A 15,379-nucleotide genomic window follows, 5' to 3' on the forward strand; every position below is an offset into this window, starting at 1 on the left:
AAGCGAAACTTTCCCTCTAGCAACAAAAATTGGCACTGTGGACTGACCCATGGCAGTGTGTCATTTGGATGTGAACTATGTTCATGTGTACTTAACTGGTAATCTGTAGCAACACTTCCTATATGCAGTGTGTGTAGTAACTCATCGTAGAAAGCAGTAACTGCACATGCTGTGACCCAGAGCTAAATGTCTCAGCCTTCTTTGTTTGCATTATCAGAAACTATTGGGCTACATTAACTGCATACCAAATTTTATGGAATCAAGTTGGCTTTGATCATTATAAGAGCAAAAAACATTGTAAAACATTTTGGTTGTTTTTTTGTTTGTTTGTTTTTTTTAACATTTGTAGAACTAAATGATGTACATTTAAAAATTAAAAGAAACTTGCTAGGCTGAGGCTTTGTATTGCAAATCCTTACAGTTAATAAGCTATTTACCAAACAATACTGGGAAACAATTAGCATATCGGTAGCAGTGTAAGTGGTCTCCCTGCATCTATCTGCTGCAATTTAGTTTTGTCTTTGGATGGAACTTCTGGCTTTTTAGTAAATCATTTGTTGGTAATGCTGTTTCATGTGAATTTTAAGGTATTTTACCACATATATCTCTGTTTCAATGCTCGTAAGTGCATCATTCATCTTAGAGGTGCTATGTAAGAGAAGCTTCTTTTTGTGAAAGACCTTATAAAAGCCACGTGATGGAAGACTTGATGGCCACGAGTGGATTCTAGGTAACACAAATGAGTTCTAGATAAGCGTGGGATTTTTTCTGGAGCACTACAGTCACTTTTTTTTTCTCTATTGACTCCTCTGTGCTCAATGCAGCAAGTGCTTTATATTACATATAAAGCTTTATATATAAGGCTTTATATAAGGCTTTATATTACACTTTAGTACAGCTGATATTATAGAATGTTTCACAAAGAAGAGAAATATAAAAAAAAATAAGAACAAAAACTGAGGTGAACAAGAAAAACCCTGACTGTGGTAATCTAGGAGGCTAGTGCTGATATAAACTATATATTTCTGAATACAAAGCAAAGTGCTGTCTGCAGAGATTCTTTCTTTAAAATAATAATCTTTGAAATAATAAATCTTTCTACTTTCACGTTCTGGTCTTTATAAAATCTTTTGATTGCAGTAGAATGAGCTGGAGCTTCAGATCATCAGTCTATATTAGCTTGGGCTCAGTGCCACACTTGCAGTCTTACCTTTCATTAATGATTGCATTATAAAACAAACAGAAACATATAAGGTCTGTTTTAAGATAACTTTTGTATTCAGATCTTAATTGGCTAATGTTGTTTTCCCTCCATCAGATTTCCTCCCCGTTATCTTATCTGACTCTGTTTAAATTCCCAAAAGGAAATACAGAGCACACAAGCTCTGAAGTAGCAGCTTGGGATTTTCAGAAAGATTCTGGAAGTATTTTTATGTTAGTTTTCTGTTAGTTCAGGTTATAAATACCAGCAGAGAACAGAGAAAGAAGGCAGTACATTTTCCTTCACCAAAGAAAATGTCCTGTCTGCCTGTGCTCCTTTGCTTGGATGGACTCTAATCATCAAGTTATTATTTTCTGCTATTGGAAGGAAAGCACTTACTACTGCTTTCTAAAATGTCAAAGCCTTAAGCCAGCTCAAATGTCTAGCAGCTTTTACATTGCTTTTCTTAAAATGTTTCTGTGCTTTTGTAAAGTGCTGCACTTAAGAGTGATGCCATGCCACTGTTTCTTGGAGAAATACAGTCAAATGTCCCACTTCAATGCCGTGTATAAGAACCTGAGAATTGGCTTTGTAGATGTGCTGCCTACAAAACTTAAAGTGAAGCCTTTTCCAGTGTTTTTCAGTGCTGTGTTACTGAGGTTAAAGACTGATGTCTAAGTTTCCCATTTTAATAACAACTTGGACTCTAAACATGGTGTATAAGGTGGGTAGGTGGGTAGTCAAAGTTCATTCAGGGAGGATTATTTGCTTTCTTCAGTGGGTCACTTCGTTATTCTTGAGCTGAAAAAGTGCAACACATAAAGGAGAATCACGAAATTCATTTCAGGGGATTTTTTTAAAGCAAAATGATGTCTGTTATTAGGAAATTCTCACTTCCCAAAGGAAGAGATGTAATTTTTCATGGTTTTTGTCCTGAAACTAATGGTGACAGATCTTACAAAAAGAAAGAATCTGTGCAAAATTTATTTTGGAGAATGCTGACTTGTAGGTAGCCACAGTGTGCCTACAGAATGAGCAGAAGTGTGGATTCACTGTGATATATGTTTGTTTCGTGATATTAAAATACATTTAATGTGTTTAGAATGGGATTTAGTTTTGCACTTCATTCTAGTTGCAGTGACAGTGCTGTTACTGAAGCTCCTATACCAGTTCGCCTTGTCTCAAACAGACAGGCTGGTATTTCCTTTGATTAAATCCTGCCTGAAACAACTCAGCCAGGGAATCCACTAATGGTATGGCAGTTATTTGTCTGGAGAACTGAGAACATTCATTTTAGTAATGTACATTGGAGTTAAATGTAGATGTACTTGGAATTCTATTGCAATTACCAAAATTCTGTCCTAACTTGTTGGTCAAAGTTTAAAGTAGGATTTTTGTTCTGATGTAATAATGTATAAAGACAAATGGTGGAGGCTGCAGAAGTACCCAACTTCAGGAAGGGATAGGATGTTTGCGTGCTATTTGACACAATCTTGTTTTGTGAAGCAACCACATAATTGTTTGGTGCTTTTATCTGCAGATAAAAACGAACAGAACAAGTGTGTATCAGTGTAAAAGCTTCCTTAAGGATGTCTAATATATGTTTCAAAGTTCGGATTAAGAAATACTGGTCCAGAGGTGGTTACCAATCTGAAAATATTCAGCTTCATCTCTGCAACATGCTGTATTGCTTTCTGTTACATGCTGCTTGGATTTATACACTTACTTAATACTCAAGAACTTCTAAACAAGAACCTGAACGTCCTGTGATAAGAGGTTGGGGAACATAAATTGTTAAAGCAAAATCTCTAGGATGTTCATTTAATCTCTCTGGATTAGAACTGAATAAGAGCATACAGATGGTGAATATTACTTATCCAAGAGTTTATTTTGTTCTCAGACAAAATAAATTATTTTTTGTACTGCTAGCAGCATCCCAATGAAACAAACTGTATTCAGCTAGGAATGAAAATAGCACTTTTAAACTGTATTTCTTCTCCTATTTCCGATTTCACAGTATTTTAGCAATCTGCTAAGAGAGAGCGCTTCAGATTTTGAATGTCTTAATGTAGTTATGCCAAAAATACCCTTGACAGAATATGCTTTTAATACTGTCATCCTAAACTATCATTCTTTCATTACCTTTTTTATTGTTGTTGTTTTTATTTTTTAGAGCAGGTTATGCTCCTTAAGGAGGCAAACCTGGCTCTGTGCTAAAGGGACAAAACCTCTGACATTTCTCATAGCTAAGTCTAAATGCAAAAGCCACTTGGGTACAACTGAGCATCTCTACAGACACAATCTCCCACTCCCCGTGTTAACATGGGTACAATCTCTCTTAAATTGCTGTACTTGAAATTTTAACATTGTTACAAAGTACATCACAGTAAAGGTATATCTTGTGTTCTGACTGCTAAGTATTTCTTTCATTGTAGTTTTCACACAGCAGACTGGTTTTTATGGAGAGAAGACTATCTAGCTCTTGCCAAGAAAAAGTAATTGGGAAATGAAAGTATTACTGAAAAAAGTAAATTCATCAGTAGTTTGCTGTAAGAGATTCAGTATAACGATCCTACAAACTGCCACTGTATTTGCATAAAATGTTTGTCTAGTCCCCTTTAAAGTTTGCTGAGTAGATACTGAAGTGCTTATATGTTAAAACACTGAGCCACTGAGTTACTTTAATTACTAAAGGGGATAGAAACTTGAAGACAATGTGCTACATCAAATTCACAGAAGCTAAATACGTTTAAATAATTGTCTCTTCGAAGCATTCTTAGCAAAGGTTGTGTTGTGCTTTCTCTCGTACTGTGTGAGTTGAAAAGTATTGTAATGTATTTCTGCAGTCTTTCAGCATTGCAGTGGAAAAGTTTGTCCCGTGTAAATGGACCAACAACACTCAGTTACTTTTGCATGATAAAAATGTTCATGCCCTTCTCTGAAGTTACTTTCAAGTTGATACCATGTTGGTCCATTGCTCCATCTTGTTATGACAGAGCAGTGTCTTTTATCAATGCCTATGTAAAATTAATTTGCTAATAATAAAAGAGAGTAATCTGTAAGCCATCAAAGCTACCTTTTTCCTCAAAAACGATTTTCTTTAGAATTTAGCCACAAATTTTGCAAAATGTTACTGGTATTGTGCATCAACAGAAATTATATCCTCAGTGCACAGCTGTTAACAAGGCAGTTGCTCATCTAACAAGCTGTTTACACTTCCTAAATGAATTGTCTGAGCTTGGAAAAACTAAAATGTTTTGATCAATTTTAAAGCTGAACTTGAAATAGATGCATTAAATCAGCATTAAACCCAGTCCTGCATGGCTGTGATGATTATAACCTAAAAGAAAACTGCAGCATCTTTGGGAAGGCTTGTGGTCATGAGAAAATCAACACTGGCATTTCTCTGTATGAGTGTTTTGTTTCAAGTCTCTGGTGATCAATAGCTACTGACCTCTAAATCTGCTACTGCCATCAGGTCTGAGGTTCCTGCTTCAGTTACAACATGGCTGTGATCAGTTTAATGTTGTGTCTGGCAGGAAAACCTGTGTGAGTCTGTAGTAACGAAAAACCAAACACAAGAACTTTATTTTAATGTGCAAAAAAGTCTCTTGCTAAAATTCAGCTGGGTCACATTTACAGTTCTTTCTGAGTTACATACCTGACATGGGTGTGCAGTGTAACAAGATTAGTTTTCCCTGTAATATTCTTAAAATGTTTTTCTGTAGAGTCCTTCTTTAGGCTGCCTTTTCATCTCTTGAAGTTTTGGAACTTGGATTAATGGGATTGTATTTTTTTTTCCATGAGTCCCATTTGCTAAGCTGCTTTCTGGAATTAGTTGCTTACAAACGCATTTCATTTGGAATTTTAATGGTAGTTGAATTATATATTGCTAGGCCATACGTCCTACAGACACAGTTTGGATGTCACTAGATAATAATAGACAAGATGAATAAATGGGAATGGAGAAATAACCTCCTGTGTGAACTCAAGGCTGCCCCAGGGCACATCCTCACCACATAGAGGTGACTGGGCTCATTGCTAAGGTGAATTTAGAGCTGCAAAATCACCAGACACAGCAGCTGCAGGGTTACAAAACACGGTTATTTGCAGCACATCTTCGTTCTGTTACTTAGTGGTAAAATTTCTTTCCAAGAAGAAACGAACGAGAATAATTTATAAGATGTATCGATGCCAGGAGCACGGGGTGCACACAACACCCACCTAATGGACATTTCTGGGCCATTCCTGCATTATAAGGTATGGAAACGAAGCAGACGGGCAGCCTCACCTCACTTATCGCTGTGAGGGTGAGCGGACACAGCAGCCATCCCCTGCTGGAGGAGCTCCATGGGGCGGCGGGGCCTCAACCTGCATCAGCTGCACCGCGAAATGGCGGCCGGGGCACCAGGCGCCTCACAACACCTCCACCCCCGGCTTCAGGGCACCCGGGCGGGTCAGAAGAGATCGTTTCCACACCGCTTAACATGCAGCGAGCTCAACACGAGGAATAGCTATAAACAGAGGGGAGATAAGCACGGAAACCCAGAGCTGAGACCACCACCCGACATGGCGGCTGCTCCCACCCTCCGCGCGGAGGGGGCGGGACGGGGCGGGCCCAGGAGGCGCATAAAGCGCGGTGCGAGGAGCCCAGCGGCCTCTTGCTGCGGCGCTGGGAGGTGAGTGGGGCTGCTCCTCTGCTTTGGGGGTGGCTCGGTGGGTTTGGGTTTTACGATGTGTTATTAATTCACAGCAGCTCCAGCTCTCGGCTGGATGCCTGTCGTGCGCCTTTTTTCTTCCCTAGTGAGGCAGCACCTGGCCTTGCAGCACAGGCGCCCCTTCCTGGCTCTGCCCCATCCCTTGAGCTCCATCCCATATCCCTGCCCGTGCCCCTTCGGATCGCTGTGTTGAGGAACCTGCCGTGCCTTTATTGTGCCCTTACTGCCCCCATGGAACGCGGTTATTGCAGCTCTGCCCCTCCCGGGTCCTGCTGGTGTCGGTGATGACTGAACTTTTTTCCCCATCAGAGCGACAGTGTTGATTACTCATCACTCTAGCCAGATCTTGTCTGATACACCAGCATGGAGGGGCTGCCGTGTCCCTCAGCCTCGTGTGCTCCGTGCTCACTGTCCCTTTGTTTTGTTCCCAGGCTATTGAAGCGCGTTGGGTCTGCGTGATGGACGGCTGCAGCTGCCTGCTTCGCTCTGCCATGCCAGAGCTTCTGATAGGTGAGTTTCCTGTGTCCCTTTGGTAACCGTGCGAGTTTTAAGGCCGTTCCTGAATTGTTTTCATGATGTTTTGCTACATTATTATCCCCCGGAGACTTGAAAGATGAGCAGATGTGAACATTATCCTAAGCATTGTAGGGCTGGAAGCAATTTTGCTCGTGCAGAAGCGTTACAGTAGGAGCCTCGTGTTGCTCCAGTTACACGCAAAGTATCAGGTCTAGGATGGCAAGAAACGAGCATGGGGTGGGATGGTGGGTTACAGCTGTGTCCTTGCAGGTTAGGCCCTGGAACAGGCTGCCCAGGGAGGTTGTGGATGCCCCGTCCTTGGAGGTGTTCAAGGCCAGGTTGGACGGGGTTCTGGGCAGCTTGATCTAGTAAAGGTGTATGTTTGGTGGCCCTGCCAGGCAGGGGGGTTGGAACTACACGATCCTTGAGGTCCCTTCCAACCCGGGTCATTCTGTGATTCTGTGTGTGTGGTCCTGTGCCGGGGCTCGGCCCGGCCATGCAGACACGTGGGCGCTGCTGCTCAGAGCTGCAGGCCCAGCCCGGAAGCCCATGGGCGGAGCTGTGCCTCCCCCAGGCAGGAAGGGCTGGTTCGGCACTTCTCTACTCTGCCGCTTGCTGGTAGGTATGCGGTAATGCTCATAGGATGGAGCATGTGGTGTCTATAGCCGATTCCCATGTCCTGGGGTTTGGAAACTGCCCGACACTCAAAACTGCATGTGCAGCCTCCTGCCCTTTCATTGCATGGGTAGAAATGTCTCATGGCTGTAAAGGTTGTAGCTGCAGAAGTGTGTAATCTGCTATCTCTGTCTGCCTCCTATATTTGCCTTAGCCATCTTATGCTGTACTGCAGAAGCCTATTAAAACTTTTTTTTTCTGGTGTTCTCCAGTGTTTGCCATGAGCCTGCTGAGTAGTCAGATCAGTTATTTATTTCTGCGAAAGGGTTTGTGTAGTTTCTTTCAGGCCTTAAGGACATGCCTGGGGAAGTTATTAGAGTGTAGCTGTGTCACTCTTGGGTCCTGTTGTAGGGATGACTGAACTTTTTGCCCATCAGAGCGACAGTGTTATTACTCATCACTCTAGCCAGATCTTGTCTGATGCACCAGCAGGAAAAAGCTGTGATGTCCCACAGCTTCATGAAGTTCAGTGCTAACAGTTCCTTGCATTTCACTCCTAGGCCTCTGTGAAATCAGAGGGACATTGGACGTGTTGGAGACCTGATGAGGTGGCTGTAGCCAGCAGTAAATCAGCTGTGCAATGAACACAGTCATCCTGGCTTGCACCACCATGCATGAACCTTTAACAGGTAAGAATAGCAAGTCCGTAAGGCTTCTGTTTGATGATATTTAACTAGTAAACAAACTCTTTATGCAGATCTGACTTCCAAGCTTGTTCAATTACTGTCTTTGGAGACTGCTGTATTGTGCAATACATAGCTTAATGCTCAGTGATGAAAGCACACAGGGTCAACTTGTGCAGAAGCCTTGCAGCAGGAGCCTTTGTGCCTTGTGTCACTCATGTTTCATCTTGTCTACAATGGCAAAGTGTGACTGGTGAACAAAAAAGAAGCATATCAAGGCATTACTAACTTGGTACTGGTGGATTTATAGCTGGTCCATATTTATTTGTTTTAGATAGTCTGTGCTCATAGAACTCGTAACAGTCATTCTACCTGGAGGCATGGTACTGTGCTCAGAGCAGCTACCGTAGTATGTTATGGGGACCATCCTGACATGGATTCCTTAGGAAGAGAGACTGTTGAGTTTGGGGTTTGAGTGCTAGCCAGCTTGAGTAAATGTTGAGGGGGGGTTAGATCCTATTAGTGTTCAGTGGGGTCTGTATGTATGTGTGGCTTTGCTGCTTCTGCCATTAGTTCACCATTCTCTCTGAACCTGGTTAGGTATGCAAATGACTTATGTAGGGCTGTGGTGGCTTTAGTAATTTTTGCACTGCTGTGATACAGTGATGGGCAGGGGGGAGGGGGAGGGGGGGACAGGGGGGGGGGGGGGGGGGGGGGGGAGGGGGGGGGGGGGAGGGGGGGGGGGGAGTCTGAATTTTATTCACATCAGAGCGCAGTGTTAGATACTCATCATCTGCCCAGACTTGTCTGATGCACCAGCGGAAAAAAAAAGCATGTTATGATCAAAACAGTTCATGGTTCAATGCTACAGTTCACTTGCATTGCACTCTAGCGTTAGATTAGATACGGCGTTGGGCATGATAGAAACTAAAAATGAGAATGATCATGTAGCAGCAGTGGCATCGCTGATAGTGACTAAACAGTATCCCTGGCTTTCTCTGCTGATGCAAATTTCATTTTTAAGATAATAGGAGCAAGGTGAGTTGTTTCCCACGGGACTTGAAATTAATAGGTACACATTTGAATAACTCCATCATCTAAAGAAATCAAATGTGAGTTACTTTGATAAACTCTTACCGAAAGTATTAGAAAAAAAGAGATATAGAGCGAATAGCAAAGAAGACATAAAACAACTAAAGTAGCAAGTTCCTGAAGAATATATGGTAAATGAACGACAGCATCATGATAAACAATCAAATAATTCTGTTAATAAATTTGTCAAACATTAAGCTGAAGAGCATCTGTCATTCTGTGGTATATGATGACTTCCTACTTTTTTCCCCATCAGATCGGCAATGCTGATACAAACTTACATTTAAGCCAGATTAGTCTGATTCCACAGATATAAGATTCTTCAGTTTGTCACTTGGTTCTGTATTGAGGCTTCTTCTGCCTATGGGCAGGGAATCTGTGTGTGCTGCGTGCTTGGAGGGCAAACAGCACTGGAGGGTGCTGTCTGCATGTATCTTAGTAATACTGATTGCGTTACATTATCTGACATACATAAAAGTCTTAAAGACTGAAAGTGGAAGGATTTTGACTTTTGGAAGATCTCCAGTAACAGAAATGGCAGAGCTTTGGCAATGTTAAATTTAACTTAAAAGGACATGAACTTGGCTTTTTTTTTTTTTCCCCATTTTGCCTCTTCTCAGTAGTGTTAAAATGAAGTGTGTCATATAAAGTCAAGGAACCTTTGTTGTGCATTTATTTTACATGTGAATGAGATATCCTCCATGCTATATAAGTAAATAAATGTTAGCTTTCAGCATATTTCTGTTTTGCAAGGAGGGTTTGCTTGTGGGTTTTCTTTTTCCCCTTCCTTTGCTTCTGTATGGGATCATATGTGATACCTTCTGAAAACCTGGCTATTTGTTTAGGGTTTCACCAACGGTTTAGAAAATGTGCTTAAGAGAATTTTGCTTTATTGAGTAAACACTTATTGCTAGTTTCATTTAGTTGCAAGTTGATCTTGCTGTCTGTGTAACCCGTGTTCAGCTGTCATAGCTGTGAGGGAGGCTGAAGTCTTCTGAGCAGCCTGTAACTGGAGAGCACAAATGGGACCTATCTATATTGCGCACTAGAATTGTAAAGGATCTGGAGTTCCTGGTGGTACAGCAGTTCTACTGGCTGTTTGCAGAACAGTCCTTAGCATCTTAAAGAATTTGGGGGTGAGATTCGAAAGCTGTATTTTTGCTGTTTGATATAGAGTGAACTTACATGCTTTTGGATGTTCTCTCGGCAGGTTGAGTGGGATCTCTCAGAAGGCCTCTGGATTTGCTGTTATTTCAAAGTACTAGGTGAAAGCTGTGTCTTCTGCCAGTGATGTTTCTCTCCGTGCTGCTGCCTGTGATCCCTTGTCCACAATACAGCATCCATATCACTAAAGCAACTCTTGAGTCTTTTCTCTTGGTGTCTTGCCAACTCACAGATGGAAGGTGTTTTTTTCCTTCATGTGATGTATTTAATCATAATGGATTCTGGAATTTGCTGCATGTTTTACATCAGCAAGGGCTGTATTTGCCACTTGACAACTAACGTTACTTGACATTAAAAGAAGCCTTAAAAAGCTGTTGTCATATATGATGGTCATGTGTACAATGAGGTTTTTCTTTAATAAAATCTGAGTACTGTATGAACTCAACTGTTAAATGAAATTGTCTTCCATATCTTTTAATGGTCAAGTTATGTATCTCCTAACTGTTGATTTTTGGAGCTGGGTGGTGATAATGTATCTGTGTGGTGACTTTCCATTGAACTGCTTTCTGCCTCAGTTAAGGAGAAAGGGTCATTGTTTCATGGCAAAAGATGCGTGTTCCAGGTAAGTGGGTCACAGTAGCTTTGCAAAATCTTTCATAGATGATTCCTTCTGAGAGTTAACAGCAATCTAGGAAGGAAGTGAAGCTGATAACCAGCTTCCGTAAGGGTTTGGATGCATCTCCCCTGTGTGGTGTGACCAGCTAACAAAAATGACTGCTGTTGGCTAGAGAAACTAGTGGCAGATGTTGATTCAGCTCTTGAAACCTTCCCCTGGATGCTTTTTGGCAGTCTTCCTGTTCTGCAGGCAGAATTAAATACGAATTCTATGTATGTGCTAAAGTAGGGAAACACTGAACAAGATGGTTTCCCTAAAACCAGAGTAGTAGTCAGAGCTTTAGAGTACGTTGCTTCTTGTACCTCTGGTCTTTTAGTAGCTCTGTAAAATATGCACGTCTGGCCTCAGTGGGAGCAAAACGTTTTTTATCAGTGAACTTACATTGTTCACTGTCCACTTGGGGCTGAATTAGTGGTAAGTCTGCCTTCTGCATGAAGGTGCTCTCCATCTGTTGTGACAGTTAGCCTGGCAATCAAATGGTGTCTCTATGGTGCACAGTCAAGCAGGCCTTGGCAGATGACTTGTGCAGGTCCTGATCTGGTAGCATTTGTATATCCCACTGGCAATGCAAATGAAGTAAAACAGCCTCTTGAATTCAAGCTGTTGTGGAAAGCTGGGACTTAAATTAACAGCACGGTCTCAAACAGCACAAGTTGAGATTGGAACCCCAGGCCTAATAATTGTCACCTATGTGCTGCTGTTGAGAAGCAGCACAGTAGTTAGTAGGTTCATTAGGATTGAATTTTAAAACCAATCCTGCAGCCTCATTAGTTTCCTGAGGAGCGGGGCCACCTGTCAGTGTGTGTTGCTAGTTTTGGGCTGGCTCTTATGGGTCAAGCATGCAAGTACCAAGTGGCTGCTGCCTGAAGCAGCTGGATGCTCCTGCCCTACAGTGAGCTGACTAGCCCAGCAGCCACAGTTCTGCTTGAAGCACCTGAAGGACAAAAATGAGAAGCGAGTGAGTAACAGGCTAAGGAAATATGCAGCAGGAAAGAATTCCTTAAATTTTAAGTATTTAAATGCTATTTTTACCGCTTGAAAGCAGCAACTTAATTAATACTTAATAGCTCGGTAGTTGTTTTACAGCCCCTAGAATCTCTGCAGGGCATTTCCATTTCTTTTAACCCTAAATAACAGTTTCAGTCATTGTAGGAGGGGATTTGATATTTGAACTGACAGTGGCCTTGAGCATGTATGTCTAATTGGGTGATAGAAAATTATTAATCAGCATGTGGAAAGGAGTCTTCCATTAAACTAGATAGAGATTTTTCCTCAATTACTATGAACAGCATCATCTCTTGAAGCAACATATTGACGAGGGATCAGAGCTGCTAATAAAAAATTAATCTCATGAAAGTATTTACCAGCAAACTTTATATGGACTGTGGAGTAGAGACTGCTAGTTGTCTAACAGTACGGGTGTCTTTCAAAATGTCCTTTGTGTGTTATTAATATCTTGTTGAGAAATCAGGTCAGGATCGAAGCTTTGGTGCTACTCAGAGATGTGCAGGGATGGATGACAGCACTGAAGATGGCTGATCAGCTGTAAGCAACCTGGGAGCATTCCGGGGTGGATGCAGGCTGGTGAGGTGGAGGAACTGAACTGCTTACAGTGAACTGGGCTCAGGGATCTGACCTGGCAAGCTGCAGGGAGTGCTGTGTGTGTGCTTCTAAAGGTTAGTTAAGGTCCTAACAGACAGGTTTTCCTCATCAACTGCACATTTGTGTTTGTGTTTATAGTTGGGATGCTTTCACTTTGTCACTGCAGCAGTTTGCTGTAGTAACAGTGGACTAGTGTTTGAGATTTCTCTGTGTGAACAGTTAATTAGACAGTGGAGAGAAACTATGAAAGTCACATGCAAGTAAATCTGAGCTTGTCAGAGGCTCTTATATTGAGAAGGTAGGAGTGGTCTTTGATACTGACAGGCTTTTGTTTCAAAGCTTTTTTTTCTGGTGTGGTTTCTGATGCGCCTGCAAGCAGCTTTAGGTGCAGTTTCCTTATACATCTGCTGCCATAATCTTTCTGGAACTGGTTCGATTCTAGAGGAGCTTCTCTGTCACTTTCCAGACCTGTGCTCCAAATCCCCAGGCACCTATGAGGAGAGGCTGAGTGTGGTTGTTGGCAGCTGCGGGCACTCTGCTGTGCTCTGAGTTCAGGTAATTTCCCCTTGTGTAACAATAAGCTATTCAAAAACTTGAGCTGCAGTGGACTTTGTAGTACTACAGCTTACAGCTGTGCACTGAATGAAGCTTCCCTGGTAATAGAGAAACCGTGAAATGAACTTCGTTGGCTCTACCAATGCAGGTAATATCGCCCCATTTGAAAATCTCTCAATGCAGCCCTTTTGCTAAAAGATGGGAGATTTACTCTGAACTTTAAAAGCAATTTTCGCCTGGTATTTGTTGCCCCAGTGTTGCCTGACTTCTGCAGACACTGGTCAACCCTGACTGTGACGGCTGAGTGTTCTGAGTGAAGTAATGAAGGCAAGAAGGAATGTTTTGGACAAAGGCTGACTGAGAGCTTGTTCTGATTGTATCTCTTCACAGAGAGCTCCCTGCATCTCCCAGAGACAAGCAAAGGAAAATCACTGTGTGTCCTGGGCTCTTATTCTGTTGCTGTGAAGTGGTTGAACAGGTCAGTAAGGACAAAGACAGGATTTGTCAGCTCCATCAGTTATAACAGAAACAGACAATGTTGTATTGCATATATTTGGATAACTTTCTAAAACAGAAAACTGCAGTCACCAGGCTGATATGTTTAAGCAGGGGTTTACTTTTCTAAAGCAGCTCTGTTTAGTGGTGCCACAAATGTTCTGCAGATGTTAGATGTTCTGCAGTTAGAACCTTTCCTGTTCCTCTTCCATCCTTTCTGTCACTTCCCTTGCAGCAGTGGGGTGAAGTCTGTCATCTCAGTGCAACCCAGGTTTATTTGGGCACAATGTTGCCAGCTCAATACTGATGATAATTGATAAAGTACTTTGTGCTAGACGTGGTGTAAATTAGGAGCAGTCCCATTACATTCTCTAGGATTGTTTGCGAGTTCAAGACTGGTTCTGAGTTACCTGAGATCTGTTTGATTTCTTTAGTGTTATATTTAGAAAGCTTCTACAGGAGTGTCTGCACTTCTCTGGTGCCTGTCACTTGCTGTTTGTTTTTGCATGCTGTGGCAGGGTCACCTTGAAGTCTTCACTCCAGTGCTGACAATAAGCTTGACTTCTGCAGCCTTTCCTCAAACCAGATATTGAAGCCAAAGGTTGTCCTCATTTCTCCACTTCACACAGACTCCTTTGGATTCCTGTAACCTTCCTCAGTGAGGAACTCCAGGTTAACAGAGACCAGCAGATGTGATCTCAGCACTGACTATACAAAGAAGCAAGGCATGTTGTTCATCTCCAGGTGGTAAGCATCCTACCAGAAGGCTCATCTAGTGCTTGAGTGTGGTAGGTGAGCATATGCAGTCCCACATGGTGCTGCTTGCCCAGATGAATTCCCTGAAGCCTGTTTCTGAAAGTTGCTGTCCAAAGGTGCTACAGAATGTCAGCACCCAGGGGTTGCCCTGGGGTAGGTCATGCTTTCTGCTCCACATGTGCTTGCATTTCCTACTGTGGGTGGCCTCAAATGTGTTCAGCAGCTTACTGCTTCTGGTTCAGAGCTGATCTGTAATAGGAAGGGTGAGGCTTTTGATCTTCCCACATATACTGGAATGCTTGTGCATCAGTCCAGGATAGAGCCTGGCCCTTAGGAAGCAGCTAACCTGGATACCATTTCTCAAAAGAAACACTAAAGTCTACTTCTGTCTTTGTTTAATAACTGTATGTGCACTTCCATCTACAATTGTAGACATTGCCCTATCCTAGCTGCTGTCTCATGCTTCTGGTCTCAAACCCTCAGCAGGCTCATGGGAGTGTTGCTCTTACAGTTACACTGGCTTAGTCTTCATTCATGTTCATAACAATTTCATCTGCCAAGAAGAGAGAAAACCATTTTATTCTCCTGGGAGAAGATCTGTCTTGAGAGCAAATCCATTTTCTTATAGATGTGGGTCAGGCCCTTGACAACAACAGTTCAGAGAAGACTTTTCCTTTGAGAATTCACTGACGGTGTTTTACAGCAGAATATTTGTCGGTACAATTTTCTTGGAAATTTGCAGAGGAGGGCTGGAATTGTCTGAGAAGTTCTGTTAGTCAGTGATTTATGTTGCTGTGGAAACACCTTACTGGGGCTTGTGAAAACTGCCTGGAAAAAATGGTTGTCGAAGGTGCTAACAGCAATTTGCATCTTTTGTTGGTTTGTAGTTTACTTAAACCTATACAATGGGAACATGGTCCACAACTGCTGGTGTTGTATCATGAGCTGGTCTCAATTGCCCTTGGCCATGATTTCCCTCTGCAAACCCTGTCGCTCTTCTGAACTATGACACACTCTCCCTGGCAGTCTTTCCTCTGATCTGGAGCTATGCCAGGTACCGAGGTGATGTCAAAACCCTTCAATGTCAGGTTGCTAGAGGTAAAGGCAAGCAGTAACATCAGTGGGGATGAGTGAGAAAATGATCAACTCTGGTGTCTCATTATGTGTTAGTGACCCGGTGGATGTCTCTGTATACAAATACACTGATCTTTTTTTTTTCCTCTAGCAGAATGGACTGGGTAGACCTGCTTTTGGCAAGTAGAAGGTGTGGTGAGGAGTTATCTTGTTAGTTTTATACAGCGGGTAC

At 42.3% G+C, this 15,379-nt stretch overlaps 1 long non-coding RNA gene and 3 other non-coding genes across 4 annotated transcripts; 3 read left to right on the forward strand and 1 right to left on the reverse strand.

Moving 5' to 3' along the window:
• Nucleotides 1-1,055: 1,055 nt before the first annotated feature.
• Nucleotides 1,056-5,794, reverse strand: LOC107322983. Its single transcript, XR_001559118.2, has 3 exons — nucleotides 5,493-5,794; nucleotides 4,656-4,756; nucleotides 1,056-2,735 (listed from the first exon to the last, which is right to left on the reverse strand). It is a non-coding gene; the product is annotated as an uncharacterized LOC107322983 (long non-coding RNA).
• Nucleotides 5,795-6,190: 396 nt separating this feature from the next.
• Nucleotides 6,191-6,282, forward strand: LOC116654306. The gene has a single exon (XR_004309449.1). It is a non-coding gene; the product is annotated as a small nucleolar SNORD12/SNORD106 (small nucleolar RNA).
• Nucleotides 6,283-7,451: 1,169 nt separating this feature from the next.
• Nucleotides 7,452-7,540, forward strand: LOC116654308. Its single transcript, XR_004309451.1, has one exon. It is a non-coding gene; the product is annotated as a small nucleolar SNORD12/SNORD106 (small nucleolar RNA).
• A 1,501-nt stretch (nucleotides 7,541-9,041) lies between these two features.
• Nucleotides 9,042-9,136, forward strand: LOC116654307. The gene has a single exon (XR_004309450.1). It is a non-coding gene; the product is annotated as a small nucleolar SNORD12/SNORD106 (small nucleolar RNA).
• The last annotated feature ends 6,243 nt before the right edge of the window (nucleotides 9,137-15,379 follow it).

The sequence above is a fragment of the Coturnix japonica genome, chromosome 20 (assembly GCF_001577835.2).
Source record: "Coturnix japonica isolate 7356 chromosome 20, Coturnix japonica 2.1, whole genome shotgun sequence".
Lineage (NCBI taxonomy): Eukaryota > Metazoa > Chordata > Aves > Galliformes > Phasianidae > Coturnix > Coturnix japonica.